General features: G+C 32.8%; 1 protein-coding gene across 3 annotated transcripts in view; it reads right to left on the bottom strand.

The window, feature by feature from the left end:
• LOC129004899 (RNA-binding protein Raly-like) overlaps positions 1-23,640 on the bottom strand; it is a 275,020-nt gene that overhangs the window by 223,946 nt on the left and 27,434 nt on the right. For 2 of the 3 annotated variants that reach the window (XM_054433593.1, XM_054433594.1), the window contains exon 3: positions 1,222-1,260. The gene's annotated coding sequence lies outside the window, so the exon portion shown is untranslated. Of the gene's footprint in view, positions 1-1,221; positions 1,261-22,501; positions 22,560-23,640 lie in introns of all 3 variants that reach the window. The other variant, XM_054433595.1, reaches the window with a different exon arrangement.

Here is a 23,640-nt window from a genome sequence, read left to right as displayed (position 1 = left end):
TTCCACCCTAACTTACCAGGTCTGAAAGACACCCAAAATACACGGTCGTCCCACAATCGTCTGTATCTTACTTCTCTGTGTTGAAAATAAATACGGACGATTAAACAGTCATGGTGATTCATATGGTTACTGTAGCTAATTCACTGCCTGCAAGTATTTGACATAAGGACTTAAATATCAAGTTCCGGCACTAAAGGGTGTCCCAGTAAGAATGCCGGATTTCAGGAGCGTCTTATCCCTATCTGTATTTCAATATGAATTCCCAAATTATCAGCGATGTTTTCAGTATTAGGTCCCATTTGTAGTCATGAATTGATAAAAGACATATCAACGCGTGGTCATAGTTAAAGTGCCCTTCAAGTACCGGGAATGTTTCGCTGAAACAGTGAGGAAGCTGCACGCGTTTTTCGGCCGGGACAATACACCAAATGAGTCATCTGTCCGAAGATTGATTTCCAAGTTCAAAGAAATTGGCTCAGTTTTGGACATTAAAAGACCAGTACGCAGTCGGGCAGGTCGCTACTTTAAAAATATTGAGGCTGTACATGACAGTGTAGAGGACAACGCAATAACATCGATTCGTCAGCGTAGTCAGCAGTTAGGCCTAGCTCAGAGTACAGTACAAAGAATTTTGGTAAAAGACCTTCACGTGTTTCCTTACAAAATTGAACTCACACAAGAGATCAAGCCGAGAGATCCCGTGAAACGGCTTGAATTTGTACACTGGAATGTTGGAAATCAAGATGAAAATTACATGTTTTCAAAAACTTTGCTGTTCAGCAATGAAGCGAACATTCATCTAAGCAAGATCGTGCGATTTAACACCGTGTGACTACTTTCTTTGGGTATATTTAAAGCTGCTTGTTTTCGCCAATTATCCTTAAACAATCCAAGACCTGAAGGAGGAAATTATTTTGGCCATTAATGGAATTCAACAGAAAGTGTGTGAAAAATGATAGAAAAACTTCGTCAAGAGATGTTGGGCTTGTCAGCAGGCAGCAGGTGGGCACTTACGAGACATAATTTTCCATTACTAATCGGAGATACTATACTTTAAGATTCATGTTTCATATTGTAAATTAAGCGTGAAAATGTATGGTTTATTAACATTTCAAATCCGGCATTTTTATTGGGACACCCTTTATTATATTCTTACCAAAACAAACCAAAATCATTTATATTGGAATTAACTATTAACTTAGAAAAACTTATCTCACTTACCTTCAAGCAACAATTTTCCAGTGACCAGAAAAGAAGAATCTGCAAACACCACACCCAGTTAGACATTTTCAATTAACCATATACAAGTTTAAAGCTGCATAAAAACCTACTTTCATTGGGGATTATAAAACACGGTCGTAACTACTCCCCATCTCCTGACGTCACGGACAAAGCCAGTCACGTGATCGACAGTGTATTATGGTTTGTAGTCACTTTGTGTGGGCTTTGTTTTAAATCAAATATACTAAGGAGATACCTAGCAGTATTAAATGTATCTTCCCAAAATAGTGTCCTGAAATAGTTAAATTCACAAAACGCAGAAGATGTATCCTCTACCATCAAATGTAGAATGTTATCATTATTATTATTATGTAAATTTTCACTTTTTTTATAAATGCATTGTATTCATATGCAAGTATCGTGGGGAAACTGCATTTTATTATGTGGGTAATATTTAAAACGATTTGTTTACAGATTAAACTAAATCCACATCGTCTACAGGTTTGCTGCAACGGAGGTAATTAGGGGCATTAGTTTTCAAACGGGCATAAAACTTAAGTTGCATGTTATAGTTGGCAGTAAAATAAAGTTGTATGTATGGCATTATGAATAATTTGTCACTCATATGGATTAATTATATTAATTTAAAAATGGGTTGCTATTACACCCCTAAATTTATTAGGGATTGGCCTAAGATTAGGGTAATTTTCACATGAGAGAGTGTTTAAACTGATACAGTCATTACCTAAAAAGTATTAGCTAAACACATTTTTAGTAAATTAATATAATAAAATAATTTTGTATATGCATTATGCAAATCAAACTATCATAGCATAAACATGTGTGCATGTCTGCTAGAGAATACAGCATACCAGGAGAGTCCCACTGTAACATTTGTCATGTTAGTTTCAGTTTTATGACTTCAGTGTGGCGTGGACATAGTGCATAAATGACAATATTAACATATTTACTGGAATTATTTCACCCGGATGCATTCCAAATATCCAAACAATGTGTCCAATGTATACATCATAATGTAATTTTACACACTTATTAAAAAGTTACTACAAGTGCAATGAGATATTTATATACCGGGTGTCCGAAAAAGAACTGAAACATTTTAATGCCAAATACTGATACCAAATAAGAGACTATGTTTAATGTTTTATATACGTATTTAATGCTTAAATTCTCAAGTTTAGGTCAAGTCTATTATTTTAGGAGTTGTAATACATAACCTTTGTTTGAAGAAGACAGAACATTATGCCACGTATGAACTTTTGTAATAAGATAAGTTATAAATGAAATGCGAAACGTGGGGAAGTATCCAGAAGAACATTACGAGTATATCCTGTACCCGCCAACACGGTGAATGTATTGAGAAACTTTTATATTCAAACTCAACTTTTCTGACACCGAATCAAACATTTCATAAAGAATTAATACGGTTGTGTACTCGTTCTTTATATAACATGTTACAACCCAAACATAATAACATAAAACATAACATAAAACATAACATAAAACATAACATAAAACATAACATAAAACATAACATAAAACATAACATAAAACATATCATAAAACATAACACAACATAAAAATTAAGGTTTTAACATCTGCGCTTGGCGTTTGTTTAAGAAAACCAATATATTTAAGTGGTACAATCAATAATCTTAAAAATTATTACACTGAAAACTAATAAAGGTATTGTTAATAGTTTTTTGTTTTATTCTATTGATAGTTTTTGTAAGAACTAGATTAAATTCAAGAAAATCTTAATTATTATTGTACCATATTTATATAATTTTATTCAGTTCTCTTCCAAACTCAAAAATTAACCGGTTAGCCGCTATTTAGTTCTTTTAGCAAATAGTTTTTTTTTTTATTTAATAACGGCTTTAATAATGGTGTAGTGAATCGAAACTTGGAGTAAATACCTGTTTTGAGAAAAAAAGATATTTTTATAGTATGTATTTTAAAAAGGAAAGAAACTTCAAGTTATTAAACTGAAATAACAAAAAAAACATACGTAGGTAAACAGAAAATATTGCAGTAATGTTTTGTTTAACCAAATTAAAAAAGGTTCATAAGGGGGACAATAATAATTAAGATACTGTGCACCAAACAATATCTATGGTCATTTTGGTAAGTCCACTGCTAGTTAGCTAAAACAATCAGCGTTTTAATTCTGCGTTACCCAATCATTGCAAATATGTATACATGCAATAATCTTTAAAATGAGCTTTTATCACTTACATCGATTTTTTTTCGTTTCAAAACATTCCAATCCATTACCATATGCCCATTATAATTATGTTCTGACTCGAGAAGTAAAAAATAAAAAATAAAAATATCTCTCCGCATATACAAACACAAGGTCTTTGGTATTTTTAGAAGTATCGCGAATTGGACAGTTTTTAGTTTACTAAATTTAATAATATGTGAGCAGAAGATTAAGTGAATGTTGGCACTCCTGCAGCGCTGGCAGCCATACTTAACGCTATGCCGCATTGCATTTGTAAAATGACTTGACTTATAAGATAAAACAACAACGTAATTCATTCAAGAGTGTAAGAAGGTTTAGCTGCCTAGTGGTCTTGTTGTGGAGCTGATAAAATATACTCATGACCTCATGAATGGAATAACAGAGTGAAAAGGACCACTCCCTCATTTTTGGTATGTGGAAATGTTACTATAAAAATAATTTAATCAGGTACTTATAAAGATAGATTAATAGAATCATTGACCGAAATATGTATACGGTTATCAGTTCGGTTAGGTATTTGAGCATGGAATTATTTTAAGACTTAAAGACTTTAAGATAAATTTAAGAATTTAACATATAAAGACAAATAAACCTAAATAATTGAGTTATATACGTTATTTGACTTTTTTTTTCTTTATTCTATACTATTGAAATGTATAAAAATATATATAAGAAGTATATTAAAAGGTTTTAGTTTATACTAACGAATATATAGTCCAGTCAATGAATGCTCAAAAGGGGGGTGTAGAGGACATGGAGAGGGGGAAATTTTTTTTCTGTGGGAATGTGTTCGGGGTAGTTAGGAGATAAAAATACCAAAAGTCCCCGCCCCTAGCCCTGCTGCTTCAGCGGGGGGAGGGGGGGAAAGACCCCATTTTTTAGTTTTTTACTTCTACACTGAAAACCGTGCATCATACGTAAAAAATGTAAATTATAAAAAGAAAGATGATGAAATTCTCTACAAGAATAGTCATATTCATTTCTTCCGTATATGCATTAGTTTAAAAGGTATTCTCAAAATAATATACAAATTCTTAAATAAATTGATTTTTCACGCGTTTTTTGTCAAATAAGTGTATATAATTCATTAGCCTGTTGTTGTTTCACATCAATCAGGATAGAAAACAGGATTTTGAGAACTAACCTATATAATATAATATATCAATCGTATATATATTGTGTTAAAAATAGTTTATATAAATTTAAATAAGTTTTATATATTTGTCATGGAAACAAGTAATTTTGGCATAATTATTATATTAAAAATTTAAAAGAATATGTTTGTAGTTATATTTTTCCAGGTTAATTTATAACAATTACCGAAACCAAGACTTATTATTATTGTTCATGGTCTGGCTCACTTGGGACGAGAGGGTCCGACTTCTGTCCCAAAAACTGGTGCCATCTGGAACTGAAAAACACCATCTAGGACATCTCCATCATTCAATTCTTGTTGATTAGACTCAATATTGGCTATCGAAGTGAGAATTCTGTGTAGGCCTGTATATTCTTCATCCTCCTCATTCATCAGAATGGGCATTTCATGTAAAAAGTTCCCTTAGCAGTTCTGGCATAACGGAGAACAATTATTGGACATTTTCTTGCATGCACAAATTGCACATCTGGCACTGTTATAATCTTGAGTACATTTGAAAAAAAAACTGGGTTAAGGGATTAACTGTTCCTGGTCGCTATAATTTTGGTGTATCTGTTCAAATGAATATCTACTGACCAGTGGCGGTCCCTTGGGGGGGGGGGGGGTATCCTCTCCGAAATATTTTATTAGCTAACATAAATACTATTAGCTCGAAGATATTTTAGAGCTCAAATGCATATAAAAAAATACGTTATTGTGCTTTAAATTGGGTTAACCACCGGAGGCCCCCCCGGAAATTAAATCCTGGGACCGCCACTGCTACTGACTTTTTCAATCTCTAGCGTGTCTTTCTTGGTCTGCCATCTTCGTGCTGTTTTCTGAAGTGCTATATCCACGTACCATCACATATCGCAGACACTGAAGATCCCCTTTGCCATATAACCTTATGCGTGGGAAATACCCCATCGATAACCAAATTAAAAGTCGTTAAAACTGTTGTTGGTGGGTTCCAAATAACTTGAACAGTGCAGGCATTTTTGGTCTTTACTCATACCACTCCCATTAAATAAAGAGAAATGGAGCAAGTTCAAATCGTTAACAATCCTTTAAATCTTGATAACTTTTTAAACTTATACAAATCCTTTGAAACAGAAAGGTTTTGCTGCAACGTTTTAATCATTGATATCGATGGTTGAATTCACAGAGGACAAAGGTAGAGCCATATTTTCCCGTGACAGCTTGTTGTCTGCAAATGATTACAATTTGAGTAATTACTCGCAGACTACGTAATACAGCATCGTAACAGTTAACGGATTCATCACATACAACCCCAGATGCTATTTGTTTTTTGCAAATATACTAAAGATTGTAGCAATTAAAGATGTTCATGCAATGAAATGTCCATTAATTGTTCCTCGTTGGCCGTTATGCCAGGGACCATTCAAATAGAATGCCAATTCTGATAAATGAGGATGATGAAGAATATATACACTGCACTCTCACATCGATAGCAGATGTGAAGACTGGGACGGGTGGCGTCGTCCTGTAATCCAGCTACTAGGAGGTCACGAATTGTGGATATTTATAGGCATGCACTGTGGATGCGATACTCCCTGGTGTGGATTAACGTCCGCACGGGTGAGTACTATACGACTATCCGCAGTACTATCCTGATAATTAGACCAATTCGTAATTACCAAGGCAAAAATGTGGTTCGGATTCCACTATAAACTGTAGGTCCCTTACTTGCCATTAGCTGTATGGGCTATTAATTAACAGTTGTGTCTAAGGAATAAGTCGGCCTTAGTCACTAACAAGACTACAAGATCGCGCCACTCATCCCTACACTCATCTCCATTCACACTTGGCTTAAAATACCTACTTTGTATGGTTGCCATTTCATAGAACAGTATTAACAGTATAGATATTGAGTCTAATGAAAAAGAATTGGATTATGGAGAGACCATGAACAATAGTATTAAGTCTTGGTTTCGGTAATTGATATAAATAAACCTGGACAAATATAGCTACAAACGTAATCTTTTAATTTTTAGTGTAATAATTATGCCAAAATTACTTGTTTCCATGACAAATATATATAATTTATTTAAATTTATATAAACTATTTTTAACACAATATATACGTTTGATATATTTATATTATATAGGTTAGTGCTCAAAATCCTGTTTTCTATCCTGATTGATGTGAAACAACAACAGGCTAATGGATTATATAAACTTATTTGACAAAAAACGCGTGAAAAATCAATTTATTTAAGAATTTGTATATTATTTTGAGAATATCTTTTAAACTAATGCATATACGGAAGAAATAAATATGACCATTCTTGTAGAGAATTTCATCATCTTTCTTTTTATGATTTACATTTTTTACGTACGATGCACGGTTTTCAGTGTAGAAGTAAAAAACTAAAAAATGGGGTCTTTCCCCCCCTCCCCCCGCTGAAGCAGCAGGGCTAGGGGCGGGGACTTTTGGTATTTTTATCTTCTAACTACCCCGAACACATTCCCGCAGAAAAAAAATTTCCCCCTCTCCATGTCCTCTACAATCCCTTTATTGACTGGACTAATAGGCTACATCAATTGCTTGGGAGTGATGTCTTTTGATATTGATGTGTCATAGATATCGCTTTTATTCGAATCTAATGATTTTATGTGTATGGGAGTTGTAAATTAAGTTTAAGTGTTTCACGGAGTCGAGTGTCATGGCCAATTCCAAACATTGCTGACCAGATGGATATTCTTAGCGTCGTCCTGTTTGAGACCCGAAGACTGTATTCTATGACAGATAATTCCTAACGAAGTATTGATACGTTCCCACCATAATTACTGTATTTTAATTAAGTAATCCTTGACTACAAAAAGAATTAATTACTTTGGCGTCGGACTCTGGGTATAACACATTCCCTAAATGTTGTATGAGGTTTGTTGTTTTTTGCTGCATCCCACTTAACCACTTTCGTGATTGCATTGTATTCTAAAGAATCTACCCCAAAGAACATTTGTCAAAAGAGGGGTGTGTGATTTTTTTCTTTTAGCCTAGAAGTTACAACATGAGTACAATAGTTTTATCTGCACCAAAGCTAATTTTTTTTGTTTAATACAAAATAACACATATGAACACACTTTTTTTAAGTGAGTCTTTTTTTCTGTTGCACGTGTACATCATCTCACAACTTTCATGACCATGAAATGGTTCGGAATAAATGGTGTGGATAAAATATACTATTACAATATCAAAATCTTTTCACCAACCCCTTGGTTGGTTGGTTTGATCAATGACTCAATGATTATACAGAATGATAATATCCAGTCCTGAAAAAAATCGTTCAGATTAATAACCGTATACTCTTAGATGGATTTGGAAACAAAGTCGTTAAAGAACTCCTCTTTCAAACCCAAAGTTGTCCTTGTATGGCAAATTATACTAGAGAGTATCCTGGTGAATATTTGATCATTTATATAGTAACAGATAATAAACTCAGACCTCACCCTAAAATTCCTTGTGATTTTATTAGGCACTTGCTCTGTGTATTTCTCATTTATCTCTTCTTAAATCAATTAAGTAATCGGACTTTTACGGTTGACTGTCACAAGACTGAACGATAATCCTAGTCAGTGACTGGACAGCTTACCTACTACGCTCAAGTAAAAAAATTAGCGTACAAGAAAGAGATAAAATCCACCAGGTTATTGATCGTTACTTAACTTAGCTATAGCGTGATTGCCACAGCCAAGTTGATATATCCCCACGAGATGGCAGCAATGTCTAGTCAGTCACGCAGACAGTACTGTAGGCCTACCCTTCCCTAATCATCCCCTTTACGTAGATAGGGGATGAGTTCAACTACAACGCACCTTATACTTAACATAATAGTCTATGACCTAATTTTCTTATCTGAAATATAAAACATGTAAAAAGGACTTACTTGAAGTTAGTCTTATATGAAGTTTTCGTAAGCAATTTAAGACAATTTTTGTTACGTTATACTTTGGATCCAGAAAGATGATAGTTATCATATTGTAAAGCTAGCCAGTTTTAAAAGTTTAAGCTTTATTTTATTCATGGCAACTGTAAGTTTACACCTCAAGTTCGCGTTTTTCAAGAGCTGCAATCGAAAACGTACTCACGACCTTCATATACCCACTATTGGACACCTTCAATACAAACAAATGTCTCGCGGCCATCTTTCATCCGACTAAATACATTTTACGTTCAACGATTTTAAACTAACGTAGCAACTTTGTTGGTCTGAGGAACAGAACCCAGAAATTCATTTAGCTCTTAATGTTAATCAAGAGCTACTTTCTACACTGTTAAAAGTATGTGATGTTCTTATGTGTTTCATGTTCTCCAATGCTTGATAGCAATTATGTCAGCTCAATGCTTCTTGCTACTTAGGGTGCATTTTTAAGGGATTTCGTTATCTTATGGTAGTAATACTAAAAGCAGTCATTTACCAAAAGTTTAATGCAATAACTTAGTTAAATATATCAACTCCAATACAGTTTGTAAATCATCCCTATGTACAACCAATGTACTCAGAAACATTCCATAATTTGTTTTACCATCACGTTCTTGCAAGTGAATTATTTTAATATCGCAAACCGATGATGCAGATGCGGACAAAATTCAGCGTGTGTCAAGCTCCTATAAACATTGATGGATCGTCGAAGTCACAAGAGCAGACAGGATGTAGACGTGAGGTGTAGGTAACCAGGTTATTCTGACACTGACAAGTCATCGTTTATTCAACCGGTCAGCTGATCGGACGTGGCGGAGGAAATGTTCCAATATCATCACATTTTACACGTACTTGTTTCATAAACTTCGTTCTACGTGTTTAAGACACTATCATCATGTAAGCCACTGCTGCTTTTTGCTTTTTGATTGTTGAGGTTGATCGATGATTTTAAAAGATTATTTTATCGAGTGTAATAAAATAAACCCTAAAAAACGTTTCTAAACGTTAACAAAGTAAATGAGCAATGCAGTATGAAAAGGAAATAAAAGAAATTTTTGATTTTTATATCAATGAAATTTAGTTGAGCTGAAGGTATTTAACTTTAAGTCAAACAATCATTAGGAGATCTTTTTTAGCTAATTTCCCCATAGGGAAGTAGCTATTATCGTAGGTGGCCCGGTAACGCCTAGGTCCGGGGCCAATTTACTTTTTCATTTTGATGTCTCCAGAGGCAAAAAACACCACTCGTTCAATTTTTTATATGTTTATATACGTACGTGAACACGATAACTTGAGTAATTTTTGTCCTATTTTGGTTAAATTTTGTTTAAAGGTGTAAGGTTGGATAAACTTGAATTAGTTCGCGAACCAGCATGATCGGACCATGAGAACGGGGCTTTACGGGGGGGTTTTATGGGATAAGAAATAGTTTTTCTCATTTTTGACCCTCAAAGCACAATTTAATTTTAGACCTTTTTAAACGAGGTGAAAAAACTCAATTCATACAGATGGGAATTAGCTTAGTCGGCAGGTTTGCTACGGTTGGGGTATTTTCATTCTTAGAGTCTAGTTCTATCATGGACTTATGCTTAGGGTACGTAACTATTTTCATTTTTAATAACAATTGTTTAATCTTAAATAAAATTATCCTAAAAAAAGCAGGATAATTTACATCCATGAGGGTGAATTTTTATTGAAAGGAGCGTATCTGAGTGGGAAGTTTCTTTTTTATCGGTAAGCTTTTCAAAACTCTATTTTTTATGTTAATTAACGTTATATTGACAGCTATGTTACTGTATCCACAGTAATGTAAAAAATTTCACTTCACAAAAGTACACGAGTGTCAGGTCCATTTATTCAGTCTTTACATACGGAGTATGCATAGGCAGAAACCTGGATAAAAAATTGAAAGCATCACGTGTCTATTAATACGAAGTGTGTAATATTTGAGTGGATATAAAAACACGCCAAGGCATGTGGTGAATCCATTACACGGATTAGTCAGACGATCGGTCATCACTCGTTGTGTAACACTGGGCTGTGCATTCTAAATATCTTTGATCATGGATTAAAGGTAACCGACCGTTTTAACTCGTGTTATGTAATTTTTCATAAGTAATTAAACTGCGGGTTGTTTAATGGTTTGTTTATTCACTGACGACGGGTTTATCTGTGTGTGCATGTATATAGCTAAGTTCATAGTTTTACCCTTAATATATCTTATACGCTGTACACAATGCAAATATTAAACCATACAATTAAATGTAAATGAGAAACTACTGAGCATGTCTGAAAAGGTAATACACATTTTATATTTGAAAGTGTCATTGTAACATATTTGCTTCTTCTAAATAATAATCAAAACCTTGTTCTAAATAGCGTAGAGATAGATTACTTACAGAATATTGTAAACTAAACCGTATTCTATGTGAATATTGTGTTACAAAAACATAAACATATAATCTATTTCTAAAAAAATTTAATACGAAGCAGTTGTTTTTGATTTTTGAAAAGTAGAGGTTTATTTTTAGGAAACTATCTTTTGTCAAATTACTATTTAACGGTAATGGCATTAACTACATAATTATTAATTTGTTGCTAAACAGTGTTTATTGCAACCAAGATGCTTATTATTAAGATGTTAATCTGTAAATCCTTTTCTGCAAAAATTAGTAGTATTAGACGATGAACTATGTAATCTATTAAAATTGCATGCATTTAATCAAAGGGCTAAATAATATAGTATGCAATAGTCAATGATATCTTTATATTTGTCTAAAACGAAAGGTCCATAAAATGGTTTAATTATGACCTAGGACGATTTGCTTTAGGTTTTAGCGAATTTCCCTATAGGGAAGTAGCTATTACCGTAGGTGGCACGGTAAGACCTAGACCCGGGACCGATTTACTTTTTCATTTTGACGTTCCCAGAGGCCAAAAACACCATTCGTTCAAATTTTTATATATGTATATATATATAGACATATATATATATATATATTATTTTCTTGCATTTTTAGGGCTACTAATATAATAAAATTAAAACATATATAACAAAGTACCCTTTTAGTAATTATTTTATTTTTCATGACGACATGTTTCGGAACTAAGTCCATTGTCAAGTTTAATGGTTTGTTTATTCACTGACGACGGGTTTATCTGTGTGTGCATGTATATAGCTAAGTTCATAGTTTTACCCTTAATATATCTTATACGCTGTACACAATGCAAATATTAAACCATACAATTAAGATGGTAAAAATGACTTGACAATGGACTTAGTTCCGAAACATGTCGTCATGAAAAATAAAATAATTACTAAAAGGGTACTTTGTTATATATGTTTTAATTTTAATATATATATATATATATATATATACGTCCGTGAACGCGATAACTTGAGTAAATTTTGTCCGATTTTGATGAAATTTGGTTTAAAGGTGTAAAGCGGGATAAACTTGAATGAGTTCGCAAACCAGCACGATCGGACCATGGGAACAGGGCTTTACGGGGGGTTTTATGGGGTAAAAATTGGTTTTTCTCACTTTTGACCCTCAAAACACAAAATTTCCCGATTTCTCTTTAGACCTTTTTAAAGAGCTTAAAAAAACAAATAATCTAGTATATAAAAGTATTTTTGTTCGATTATTAGTAACGGAGAAAATTAAAAAAATTGTAAATTTAAAATTCCCATGTTATTCTTATGGAGAATATTGTCAAATGTTGTAGTTTGCTTGTTTATGAATATATTTTGATCAAACTTGGCAAATTTATTTATTTTGTACTAAGCTATCAATATTTTACTCAAAAACACACTTTATTAGTTTCCTTGTAGCAGCAAACCTAGGTACTCGTTAAACCTAATGTTATTAAAATATATTTAACTGAAAATCAATTCAGACAAATGGAAATTCGCTTAGTCGGCAGGTTTGCTGCGGCGGGGGTATTTCACATTACTTCAGGCTAGACCTTGGGATTGAGGCATTATCACATAGTAAAATCCATTTGCTATTTTGTGGGATTTGAACCCTGGACCTTAGAAGCCGAAGTCCCATGCTCTTTCTCTTGGCAATATCGCTTCCCCCAGAACGTTTCATGTTAAGCAAATTTAACATTTTAAATTGGATAGTTATTTCGATACATATTTTGTATGTACATGTAGAAATGAGTATTCCTCAAATAAACGGTTTTTACATCAAGTAACAGGTAGATTCGAATTAACATTTAACCACAAATATGAATAGCCAACAGATACCAAGGGACTTGTGTAGTCACAAAACACGTATGTCTGGTCCTGGTCAGACATGTAGTATAGACATAACTCGGTTACTCTGACATGACATGGCATTGTTTATTCATCTGATCGGCATCTCCCTTGGATGTGCAGTACTTTGTAGTATATATTTCAATAAGTTTTGATCGTTTAAACAACGATCATAGATAAAATATTTTATTTTTATTTTGCGAGAGTAGATTTCGATTTCCAGCAAATAGAACCTTTGTTGTAGTTTTGGGAACGAAATTGATCTTTATCTTTTCACATCCTTCGGTCGGGTTGTTTTTCGAAAGCACGAATTTTTAACTTGCAATAAACAAGGAAGTGACCTCATAAGGTTCCATACAGTTGGATTTTATTTTTTAAGTCCTTGTCAAAGGAGTCTCAACGTGAAAGCATCGTCCCACGTTAAGTTGAAAGAAACATTATTTTGTAAAATATTGTTATTTACCATGGATGGATCTTTTTATGTCAAAAAGGGTTCGTTTATTGTGTTTTTGTGAAACATAAATAATATGTTTCCCCTCTATTCCCCGCTATCAATTTCAAAAACTAAACAGTAGAAAAATAAATAAATGTGCCGATACTCCTTAACACTTTGCCCGTCAGTATCAATTCCCACGTAGCCGATAGTTCACGTCAGGCACGTTTAGGGTCCATGAGCGTTAACAGGCGCCCAAAGAGCAGTTACATGTTTGTTTCCCTCAAATTGGCAGTTAATCGAGCCATCAAGTCGACCCACCTCTGGCACACCGGAGAGGTTTAGGAAGGCTGTTAATGGCCAGTTAAAAGTCCTCTTAGAGGGCACAATCAAAAGGTTAATGAACAACAATTATTTACTTTCTCCGTAAATGAACTTCAAACACATAGTAAGTCCAATTATACATCGAAATTGGTTTTAATATCGTTTTGTGAGGGGTCCTTTTACATTTTTTTTATTGAATTGCTGTACTTTATTTCTTCCTTACACGGTATTAGTAAACCCTAATTTTTTACCAATTGAAATATAAAATATATCTACACATTCACTTACAACCAACTACTGTATCAACAAACATATTTAGAGACGATGAAACCAGATTGTAACGTGTTAACACATATGTAACGCTCACCACGTATGAGAAAGCACAAATAAATTATAAGATACTATTTAGGAATAAAAAGTAAATGAATTTATGAAATGCTAATTAATGCGTTGTGTAACTATCAAAAGATCTCTGTACAAACAAACGTATAACTGTTTTCCTCCTAATAAGTTTCACTCATATATTAGAGATGGTTGCATATACTGATATAGGTAATTCGATCATACAACGGTACCATAACAAGTCCCTAGGTAGGTAACGGAACTACCATTTGGGTTCAACGTAATAATATTAGCTTGACATGTGTCCCATGTTGGGCTTAGTTTGTACTTCTGAACTGTATGTTCAAAATACACACGTTTATTACTAGCTTTCACTATACACAGGCCAGGGCGTGACGTCTGCATTCCATTTCCATGTCAAATTTATAGCCGGTTTAGAAATAATAAAGAAATTAGTTAAATTGAGCACTTAATAATGTGCTACTGATAAAACACAAAATTTATGCTCCAAATTTTTATATCGTAAAGTGATAACTTATTGTGGACTTTCTAATGTCCTTATAAACTACCAAGGTGTGAAAAACTAGGTTAACCGATTCAATAGTAGCCCAGTCCATTATGAAATTCATTTAGTTATTCTTTTTAGTGAAAAACAGCTAGCTGGACAACATAGATTCGATTTATATTTTAGTATCCAATGTCTATCATGTAATAGTATATGTAATGTATTAAAACATAAATTATACAGCATTTTATGTTTACTGTCTACCGTTGATTCGTGACATAATTCGGTATATATATTAGTTTACATATACATTACAGCTTTACTCTTGGTTACGTGATTTGCTCGTATTTAGGACACTAGCAAATAATAGGATATCCAGTTCTGGCCTGGTTTAGTTTTCAACTTTGAGCTGGTTGAAGCTTCTATATGACTGACTGAGTGTAGAACACACAAGCCGACTCAATATCCAGGAGGGTGTGGTGCTTACTTTTTTACAACTGTGTAAAAACTTTCAAACAGGCCACATGCTTCATCGTCGTTGTAAAAGATTCTGACTTTTTAAATGTAACATCGAAGACTTCAATTTGTTTTCATACAAAGCTTTAATTGAACTAAACGTATAAAGTATATATTTAATTTCGTTTTACAATTTACCAACGAGATTCGTATGGGTACCCGAGTGGATATAGAGCACACCTTCAAATCTAAAGGTTGTAGCACGAATACTAGTGGTTGTAGGTTTGATCCCAAGAGGAATCGCCTTTTGATGCAAATTTTTTTATTGAGCAATCAATTAATTAATTATGATATATCACAATGATCACAAATGATGTATCACAAAAAGCTATCATGGCATGGTTTGGACCACCCTCTTACACAAAGAGTTAAAAAAGCTAAATGGCGTAACCACATACAACAATTATATTTAATTACTACGACCAACACTTACGCATTTTGGTACAACAAAAGAATAGCGAGTGAGGTTAAAACCGAAACAGAAAATTAGTGGGGTTTAAAAAGCAATGTGCGGTGAACGTTCTTTGTCATACTACACAAAGTATTTATTGAAGAGCTTATGGTATTGTGTTCAGTAAAAAATCTCAATTGAGCCGTTGATCTGAAATATTGTAAAAATTACAAACCACGACACGCGTGAGTGTATAATCCATTAGAGGGATCAGGGGTCAATCCAACAAACAAAGACCACATTCGGCCTTAACTGATGCTGGGGGATTAGTTGCCATTGCGCTAAACACCTACTATCCCAGCTTCTAATTGATTATTCAATTGGCTTTGGGGTTACAAACTCTGCATAGGAAAAATTCACTTTTTCGTAGAAAGTATTTGTATTTATAAAAATATCTAGAGGAAACAGTAACGATTTAATCTTGGATTTATTTTTATCTTACTAATATTATAAATCTGAAAGTTTGTGAGTTTGTGTGTATGTTTGTGTGTTGCTCAATCACGCATAAACTACTTGACGGATAAGGCTGAAATTTGGTATGATGATAGCTCACATCCCCTATTAACATTTAGGCATATTCTTATCTCAAAAATCCTTTCGGGCTCCGCCCCAGTGGGTCTGTAGTTCCCCATGTTAACCTTATGAGTATTCATATTTAAAGGGAATTAAAGAATTTAGTCAGCTGTTTCAACTTTACAAGTTGGTTCTATACTATGCAATAGCATTAAAAAGTTATAATGTTTCCCAACAGGGTGCAGCACTATTATTATTTTGTTTGTGCATATATGACAACAGCTAATTTGAACTAAGCAGCAACAAAAAGCTGTGATACACAATGAGAACTGTCAAAGTAGGATTGTTTACAGTTAGGTTTGAGTTTTTAATTTAATAAATAATTTGTGATATTGTGCGAATGTTTGATAGTTTATTTTTTCTATTGTTTAGGTGCAATGGTAGAACATTATGGCAATGGTAGATGTGTTATACTATATCATACCGTAAATTTATGAACCATGGCATTTTATACTTATATGCCAACTCCGTACGAACGACGGGTGCACTGCTAGTTAATACATCTTCCGTATGCTTGGAAGGACGGCAAAGGGAATTCCAATAGGAAGATTCCACTACACTATTTTTCAAGTGAACTACATTTTATATTTTCTTTATATATTAATAGATATTTAATATTTTTACCAAGCACATATAACCACGACAAGAAACTCTACTAGTACCAACCACTTATCAGGCCCGATATATGTATTGTACTTTACTTAAGATGAGAGTAGTAGTACTTATGATAAGTTAGTCATGATGCTATTTATCACTAATTAGTTTATATAACTTATATTGGAGATATTGGCAATGAATAATGAAATTGTAACTAAATTTAAAAGTTCAAAAAGGCCAATATATAATAAATTATTTGAATCCAAAAAATAATTTATTGTATATATATTGGCCTTTTTGAACTTTTAAATTTAGTTATACATTTCATTACTAATTAGTTTAATAGATACTTTTAATGGATTCAAAAAGCTAAATCAGTTTTTACCTGTTTTTGTCTGTTTTTATCTTTTATGCGATTACTGATTCCAATGTTTAAACTACAGCAATGCAATATTTAAAAAGATAAACAATTAAGAATCGCAAGTTTCCTTTGTGGAAAGAATATGTAAAAAATACTTCCAGAAGCAGTTTGATTACAGTTTGTTGTGCCTTTGTAATTAATCACAAGTAAAGCACCGTTTGCTCTAATGAACTCAGGTAAATTAATAAACTTACTTTAAACTCCTCGGATTTCACGCTGAACGATAAATTTACGTAACAATTTACAAATTATTATAACTCCCGGTATGTAGTATAACAATGTCTCGCACAAAATACATAATTAATGTATTACTAATAAGTTCTAATATTTAAAAATATCATACTTCCTACTTGGTTGGTATAAAACTACTCATTTACTTAAGGAAATGTAAATAAAAAGGCATTCCTCCATATCTAAAGTATTAGTTTCATTTGGCTAGAATAATTTGGCAAAATATTTTTACATATAATATTTACAGAATGACGTCATAACCAGAACTAACCAGAATGACGTCAGATAGAACGGAAACCCCTTGACCATGAATGATAAGTATGCACAGTCTTAATTCTATCTTATGGACTTTTCCCACGCTAAAAATAAGCATAGAAAATTGTCATTAACTAAAATTAAAATAATTACCCTTTGCAATTGTAATCTTAAAAACCCAGTATTTACAGTCAAACCCAGCTCGAGTTGTGTCATATTACTTTATCAGGAAATTCTTTCATGTCGAAAAATTTACTCATATTAATGTTAGATTACATTGAGACTAATAATGAGTAATTATATTAGGGAAAACACATGTTAAGCAGCACGAAGCCAGTAATATTTCAGTGGAAATGAAACACGCTATGAGTATCGTGAGTGGAATCCATTATATGTATTACGGGCAATTTCACTACGTTATATCCTTTTAATATACGATATGAAAATGTTTTCTCCAAAGGTCTTCTTGTATTATTGTTGTTATATTGTGTTCAAGTTAAAATTGTACATAGATATTGTGTGTTGTATATATATTTAACTGCAGAAATATCTTGAATGGATTAGTGTCCTGATATTTCGATCGCTTATAAAATATATTGAACAACACAAAGCATTTTTTTTCTATTCAAGAGTGCTTTAAAATACATATGAAATACAGGCACTTACTTCACAAATTTTAGTCCTAGAAAGGATGGAATTATTAACAGGAACGGTGAAATGTCTTGTATTTTGTATTAGCTCAAGTTACACGTAAAGCTTTTTACGAAACCACAAAGTTAGTTTTTTTTACACGTTTACATTTTAAATGTATGTCTTAAAGTTAGAATCAAAAAGGGGTTTACTCATTATTAAACACAATTTTACCTAAAACTACTTCTTTAAAATGATATCACTTTACAAATTGATTATCCCTCGAAATCCTACACGAGCCATCCAGCGTGAAGTAGAGACTGAAAGTTTGATCAAGAATAAAATCAATAGGCCTATAAACCGAGGTGTTTGAGAGAACATTGAGTTTTATTGGACTTTTAAGTGAAACCCTTCTTAGTGCCGAGATTTTATTTCCCGTGCATCGGTTTTCATTGAATCGCATCTCATCCAAATTACGTTTCTTTCTCAACGTTTTAACAACTGTAAATAGCATTTATACTAACTCCAAAAATTACTATGAACATACTATGGTATAGATTGTTATTAATCCATAAAGAAGACTGCCTACCTTTTACTACAAAGCTACAAATAATCGTTTAAAATTAGTCACTTTATAAAGCAAAGAAATCTGAATAATTTGTTTTAAATGTTTTCTCACGAAAAAAAACTAACAATTATCCACTGATTAACAACTTAACACTATTGACAAACGAATAAATTGGCTGAGAACGTTAACGGTACAAAGCGCCTATGTTTGAATTTAGAATATTCAGCGCTTTGAAACGGCAACTCATTATCGTGTATAAGCCCGTAGCAGACGACGCATACAGACAGATCAGCTGATATAATTGGATTAGGAGTAAGACAGGAAGATCAGTTTACGTTGAATTGTGTAGCATGTATGCAGCTGTTGAACCTCTTATTTCGTGATTATCTCAGGGTACATACAAAATAGCGAATCCGTATTTTGTGGAAGGATAGTTGTATACCAATAAAAATGTTGAAATAACAATCGAAGTTAAAAAGAATTACCGAATTCTAAATAATTAACCAAAAAAACATGCGATCATTATTTTCAGATTTAAAAAAATTCAGGTGACCGTTGTGTTTTAACATTTTCATATGAATAGTGTCACGTATTTCATCAAATGTGTCTCATATATTAACAAGACAAAACATGTTTACCATTGCTCATTATTTGAAAAATGTAAGTCTAATCACTAACTCCGAACAAATCACATAAAAACTCCGTTTAAGCTTACACTACAAATTTTTGTAAAATCTTAAGCTTGTCTCCGTGTGAGTCCCTCTTCTTCTTACGCTCTACTGTCAAATAACTAATGTTTCCATTTTATTTAGGGTTTAATTTACTAATATCGCTTTGGATTACCTCGGATATTTCCCTTAAGATATTTCCTTAGAATACCAAGGAACTAGCAGTATTTTAAAAATATATCTTTCTATTACGTCATAATGGTTTTATTGTTGGGTGCATAAGTGAGGATATTTAATCTTCGGTATTTATTTAGTTGTTCCTTGCAATTTTTGCCCAAAATAGTTATTTTTTTCTAATCCGGAACCATACTATCAAACAACTACATCTTTAAATCATACCATTACCCATGAACCTAGTCAGATCTTTATCTTGTGTATTGTAAGATAGCGTGCAGCTAGGTAGGAGTTGTTTACACCCTCATTGACCCGCCCCGTCTATATGTCTATCTTGATTGACTCATCATTTCAGTGTTCCAAGACATCCATTCGGTTGTCCTTTTGGTCTCAAATATCCTATTACTCCAAAAAACCTAAGTCTAATAAATCAATTACATGTTTTTTCCAATCTCAACTATTCTGTTAACTAAAACAGACGGTTTCCTTCATATAAAAAATCTTCTCATTAAATGTAATTGGTTATCATAAACGCCACAATACATCAAATTGTTCATGAGGTTGCTCATTAAGGAAAATAAGTATTAAAAATCAACGTACGGAATGAAACAAACAAAGAACTGTTAATGTGTAAATTTGAATATTTGTAGAACTGTGATTTTACAGTAAATATATTGTAAACATTTTGTAGAATTTTGAGTGGTGGGCCTATACACATTCTCTACTTCAAATATAACAGAAAGGGGGTTTATATGACTGGAGCTAAATAATGTAGGAACTGATTAAATATTTCTTGGTGTAGAAACTGTTTCGATATTTTGTAGAAAAAAAGTAGAAACCTCGCACAACATTATTGAGTATTTTATCAAGAAAATATCACCAAAAAATCGTCTTAAACAATGTAATTGATATGAATTTTCCCTACAGGGTATTTTAATACAACTCATTCCGATTAAGAGAAGGAAACCATTAGATGTTAAATAAAAACCAAATACTTTACTAATTAAATTATTAAATGCATCGCAACAGTTATCGGGTAATCTACTTCGATACGACATACATAGTGCAGTTATTTGTAACTTTACTATCAATGTAAAAGATGATGATGGTATTTCAAATGCATACAAACGAACTACACATTGTATGATAAATATAACATCAATGGACCATTATTCCCTACCATAATGACTCGTTCCCAACCATTTCCCTCCCCCCCCCCTCGGATGAGTCAGGACATGCACACGCCTCTGGTCGTCTCCCCAGACACTAAATTATAAAGCCAATTTGATCGAGTTTTAAGCAGCTTGTTAGTCGGATCACGCGATTCGTCTTTCAGAGCCATAAATCTTCGCTAATGTCTCTTTAAAACCTTAACAAAAATTCCGCCTGCTATCGTTCTAGAACTGTATATTCCAAAGTTTTATAGCGGGTTGCCGTTGTATAGATATTTCCAGCCGAACTTATTTTTGTATTCATATAAAAAAAATTATAGGCATGTATTAAGGGAGTGTATAATCAATTTCAGAATTGTTAGTTTTCAGCGTATAAAGTAATTTAATATATTCCAGGCAGTAACAGTCGTTTTAGATTTAGGTTTAGGTTTTAGATTTAATCATCAGTGATAAATGCGATTTCAGAAGTAGGTGTGAACTTATTTAAAAAAAGAACTATTCATGACAGCGTAAACTGAATAACTAAATAGTATTGATATTTGCTTAAAACTCGTAATTAGTTAACGTGCCAAATTGAGCATCAAATAAAATTCATACTAATAAAAACAATAAAGATTACAACAACATTCTTAAAATCTATAAAAATATATAGATTTACACGGAAATATACATTAAGTATACCGGTATTCAAGCCTAGATATTTCCCAGTGCAAAATATACACACCGTAAAGGTTTTATAATGAAATATAATAAATCAATATAGCTTTGGTAGTCAATATATTTTAGCCTTTTTTTATTGTCTTCAAAAAACCAAAAGTAATTTATAAAATGTATCATGCACAACCCAACAATCAGTACAAATGTCTGCATAACGTCATTTCATTTAAAACTTTAGGAAGGGCGTAGTCGATGTTTATTTCCCGCATTACAAAGTTTTCCAATATTTCTGGTCCATTGGCTTCCCTAAAATGGTTGCAGCTAGAATTTTCTGAACGCATGTAAAATTGGGGGATTTAAAAAGAATTATATTCAGTTTTAAAAATTGAAATTCTCTTAAAAATTATGAAAAATACCGCCATTATAATAAAACCGCATCAACAGACGTATATTTAAAATTTACCCTCAGCAAAAACATTTTGTTTGTAAAAGGACAATAAGCGATGTTAAATATCTCAATGATAAATAGTCGCCATAAGTCCACTGTGTAGGCTTACTGTAAACAAGCCGGCTATATAAGCTTATTTAATAGAATAGTGAATATTACATTGGATTGATGCTGGGCCTGATTTGTCAATGTGGGTACTATCTCTTACTTCTTATATAATTAGTATAAGCTCAAAGAAAAACTTTAAGTTTTTCATAGAATTAAAATACTTTTTTTTAATAATTCGTCACTTTTAGCACTAACATATTTGGTCTCAAGCAAAGAAATGTCATTTAACGTGATGAGTTTTGCAGTTTCTTTTATTTACTTCGATAAGATTATTTTATCAAACAAATTGCTGTAATATTTTTTTTTAACTTTATTTAATTTACAATCTGTTCAAGTTATGACAAGATTTAAATTTAGGTCGATGTCTCTGTCCTTAGATAAAATCTATTAATGATATAATCAAAAAAATAATCTCCATAAAATTCACCACACGTGTGATGTTCAGAATGAGTCAAATATACTATGTAATAAATTGTAAATAATACATACACCATGGTGACTGATCACGTGTGTAATGTTATGGATACAAACTGCGTCGCTTGCAGTTATTACAGTTATCGCTTAATAATACCATTTTGTGTACACTACATACCTTATTCTTGGGTAAACTTTCAACACAAGAACACAAGTTATGTTAGTAATTTTCCTCCCTACAACAAAGACATTCAGTTAACTCTTTTGCATCGTTAATGAGTTTAATAAATTTAAACAGAGGATGAGAGCCGGCCAAAATGAGTATAGTTACCCTGTATAACTCACACACATGTGGAAGTAGTGGACTTTAGATGGAACATTTGGCACAGCCTACACCTATTATTTGCAACAGATAAATGTCCACTATAACCGTCGACACCCCTCACAATAAGGCTTTCGCACCCTAAACATAATCAACATTCATATTTCTGCGCAATTGCTGAAACCTCTCTTGGCATCGCAATTGCTAACATTACGTTATACATTGTACAAGTAAGACTTCACTTCTCATAATAAACTGAGGATTGTTTATTGTCTTAGCCCCATCAAATAATAGTGATAATGGTTTAGGAGACTTACAAAATAGTGTGTTGTAGATGGTACTGAGTGTTAGTGAGTAACAAATGCGAAAGTTAGTGGTAGTGAGTAAAAGTTAGAGCTTATTAGACAATACATATTGTTAAATAGAGAATGATACTACAGGAAGTCAATTCAAGTTTCAAGTTTGTACGTAGTATAAAGCAAAAAGTCCATGATATTTATAGATTTTTTTATGGTCTCTTCATCTAGACTTTAGTGTTGTTGCTTTCTTACGTTGATCTGCTGTCAGAAATGCCGTTTGATTTACATTAATTTACTGATGAGCTTTTCCAGGTCTCAATCATTTTACCTTTGTAATTTAAGTTCTATGAAAACATAACCGTTTTGTTGCTTAATGTGTTTTACAGTACTACGTACTACGTACAGTACTACGTTTTGTTGATTAATGTGTTTTACAGTACTGAGTAATCAGTAATTCAGTTGCTTCTAAACTACGGACATTTGCTCGGGGGATCTGTCCAAACCAGCGTATGGTTTCTTTCCAAACGGCAATACGTTGGAACTTCAATTTTCATAGCTTAATGGTACACCTTTTTTTTAAACGATTCTGTTTAGCTTCCGATTCAAAGTTGAGCCGAATAAAAATATGCATACAAGCCTAAGATACTGCAATTTGAGCTTACTGTAACATTTAAGTCAACCATCATGTGTTTAATG

The sequence above is a fragment of the Macrosteles quadrilineatus genome, unplaced genomic scaffold (genome assembly GCF_028750875.1).
Source record: "Macrosteles quadrilineatus isolate MER2022 unplaced genomic scaffold, UCM_ALF_1.0 Scaffold_12__1_contigs__length_5162894, whole genome shotgun sequence".
Taxonomy (NCBI): Eukaryota; Metazoa; Arthropoda; class Insecta; order Hemiptera; family Cicadellidae; genus Macrosteles; species Macrosteles quadrilineatus.
Note: the sequence above shows the minus strand (reverse complement) of the source record. Positions and strands in the feature narration are given on the sequence as shown.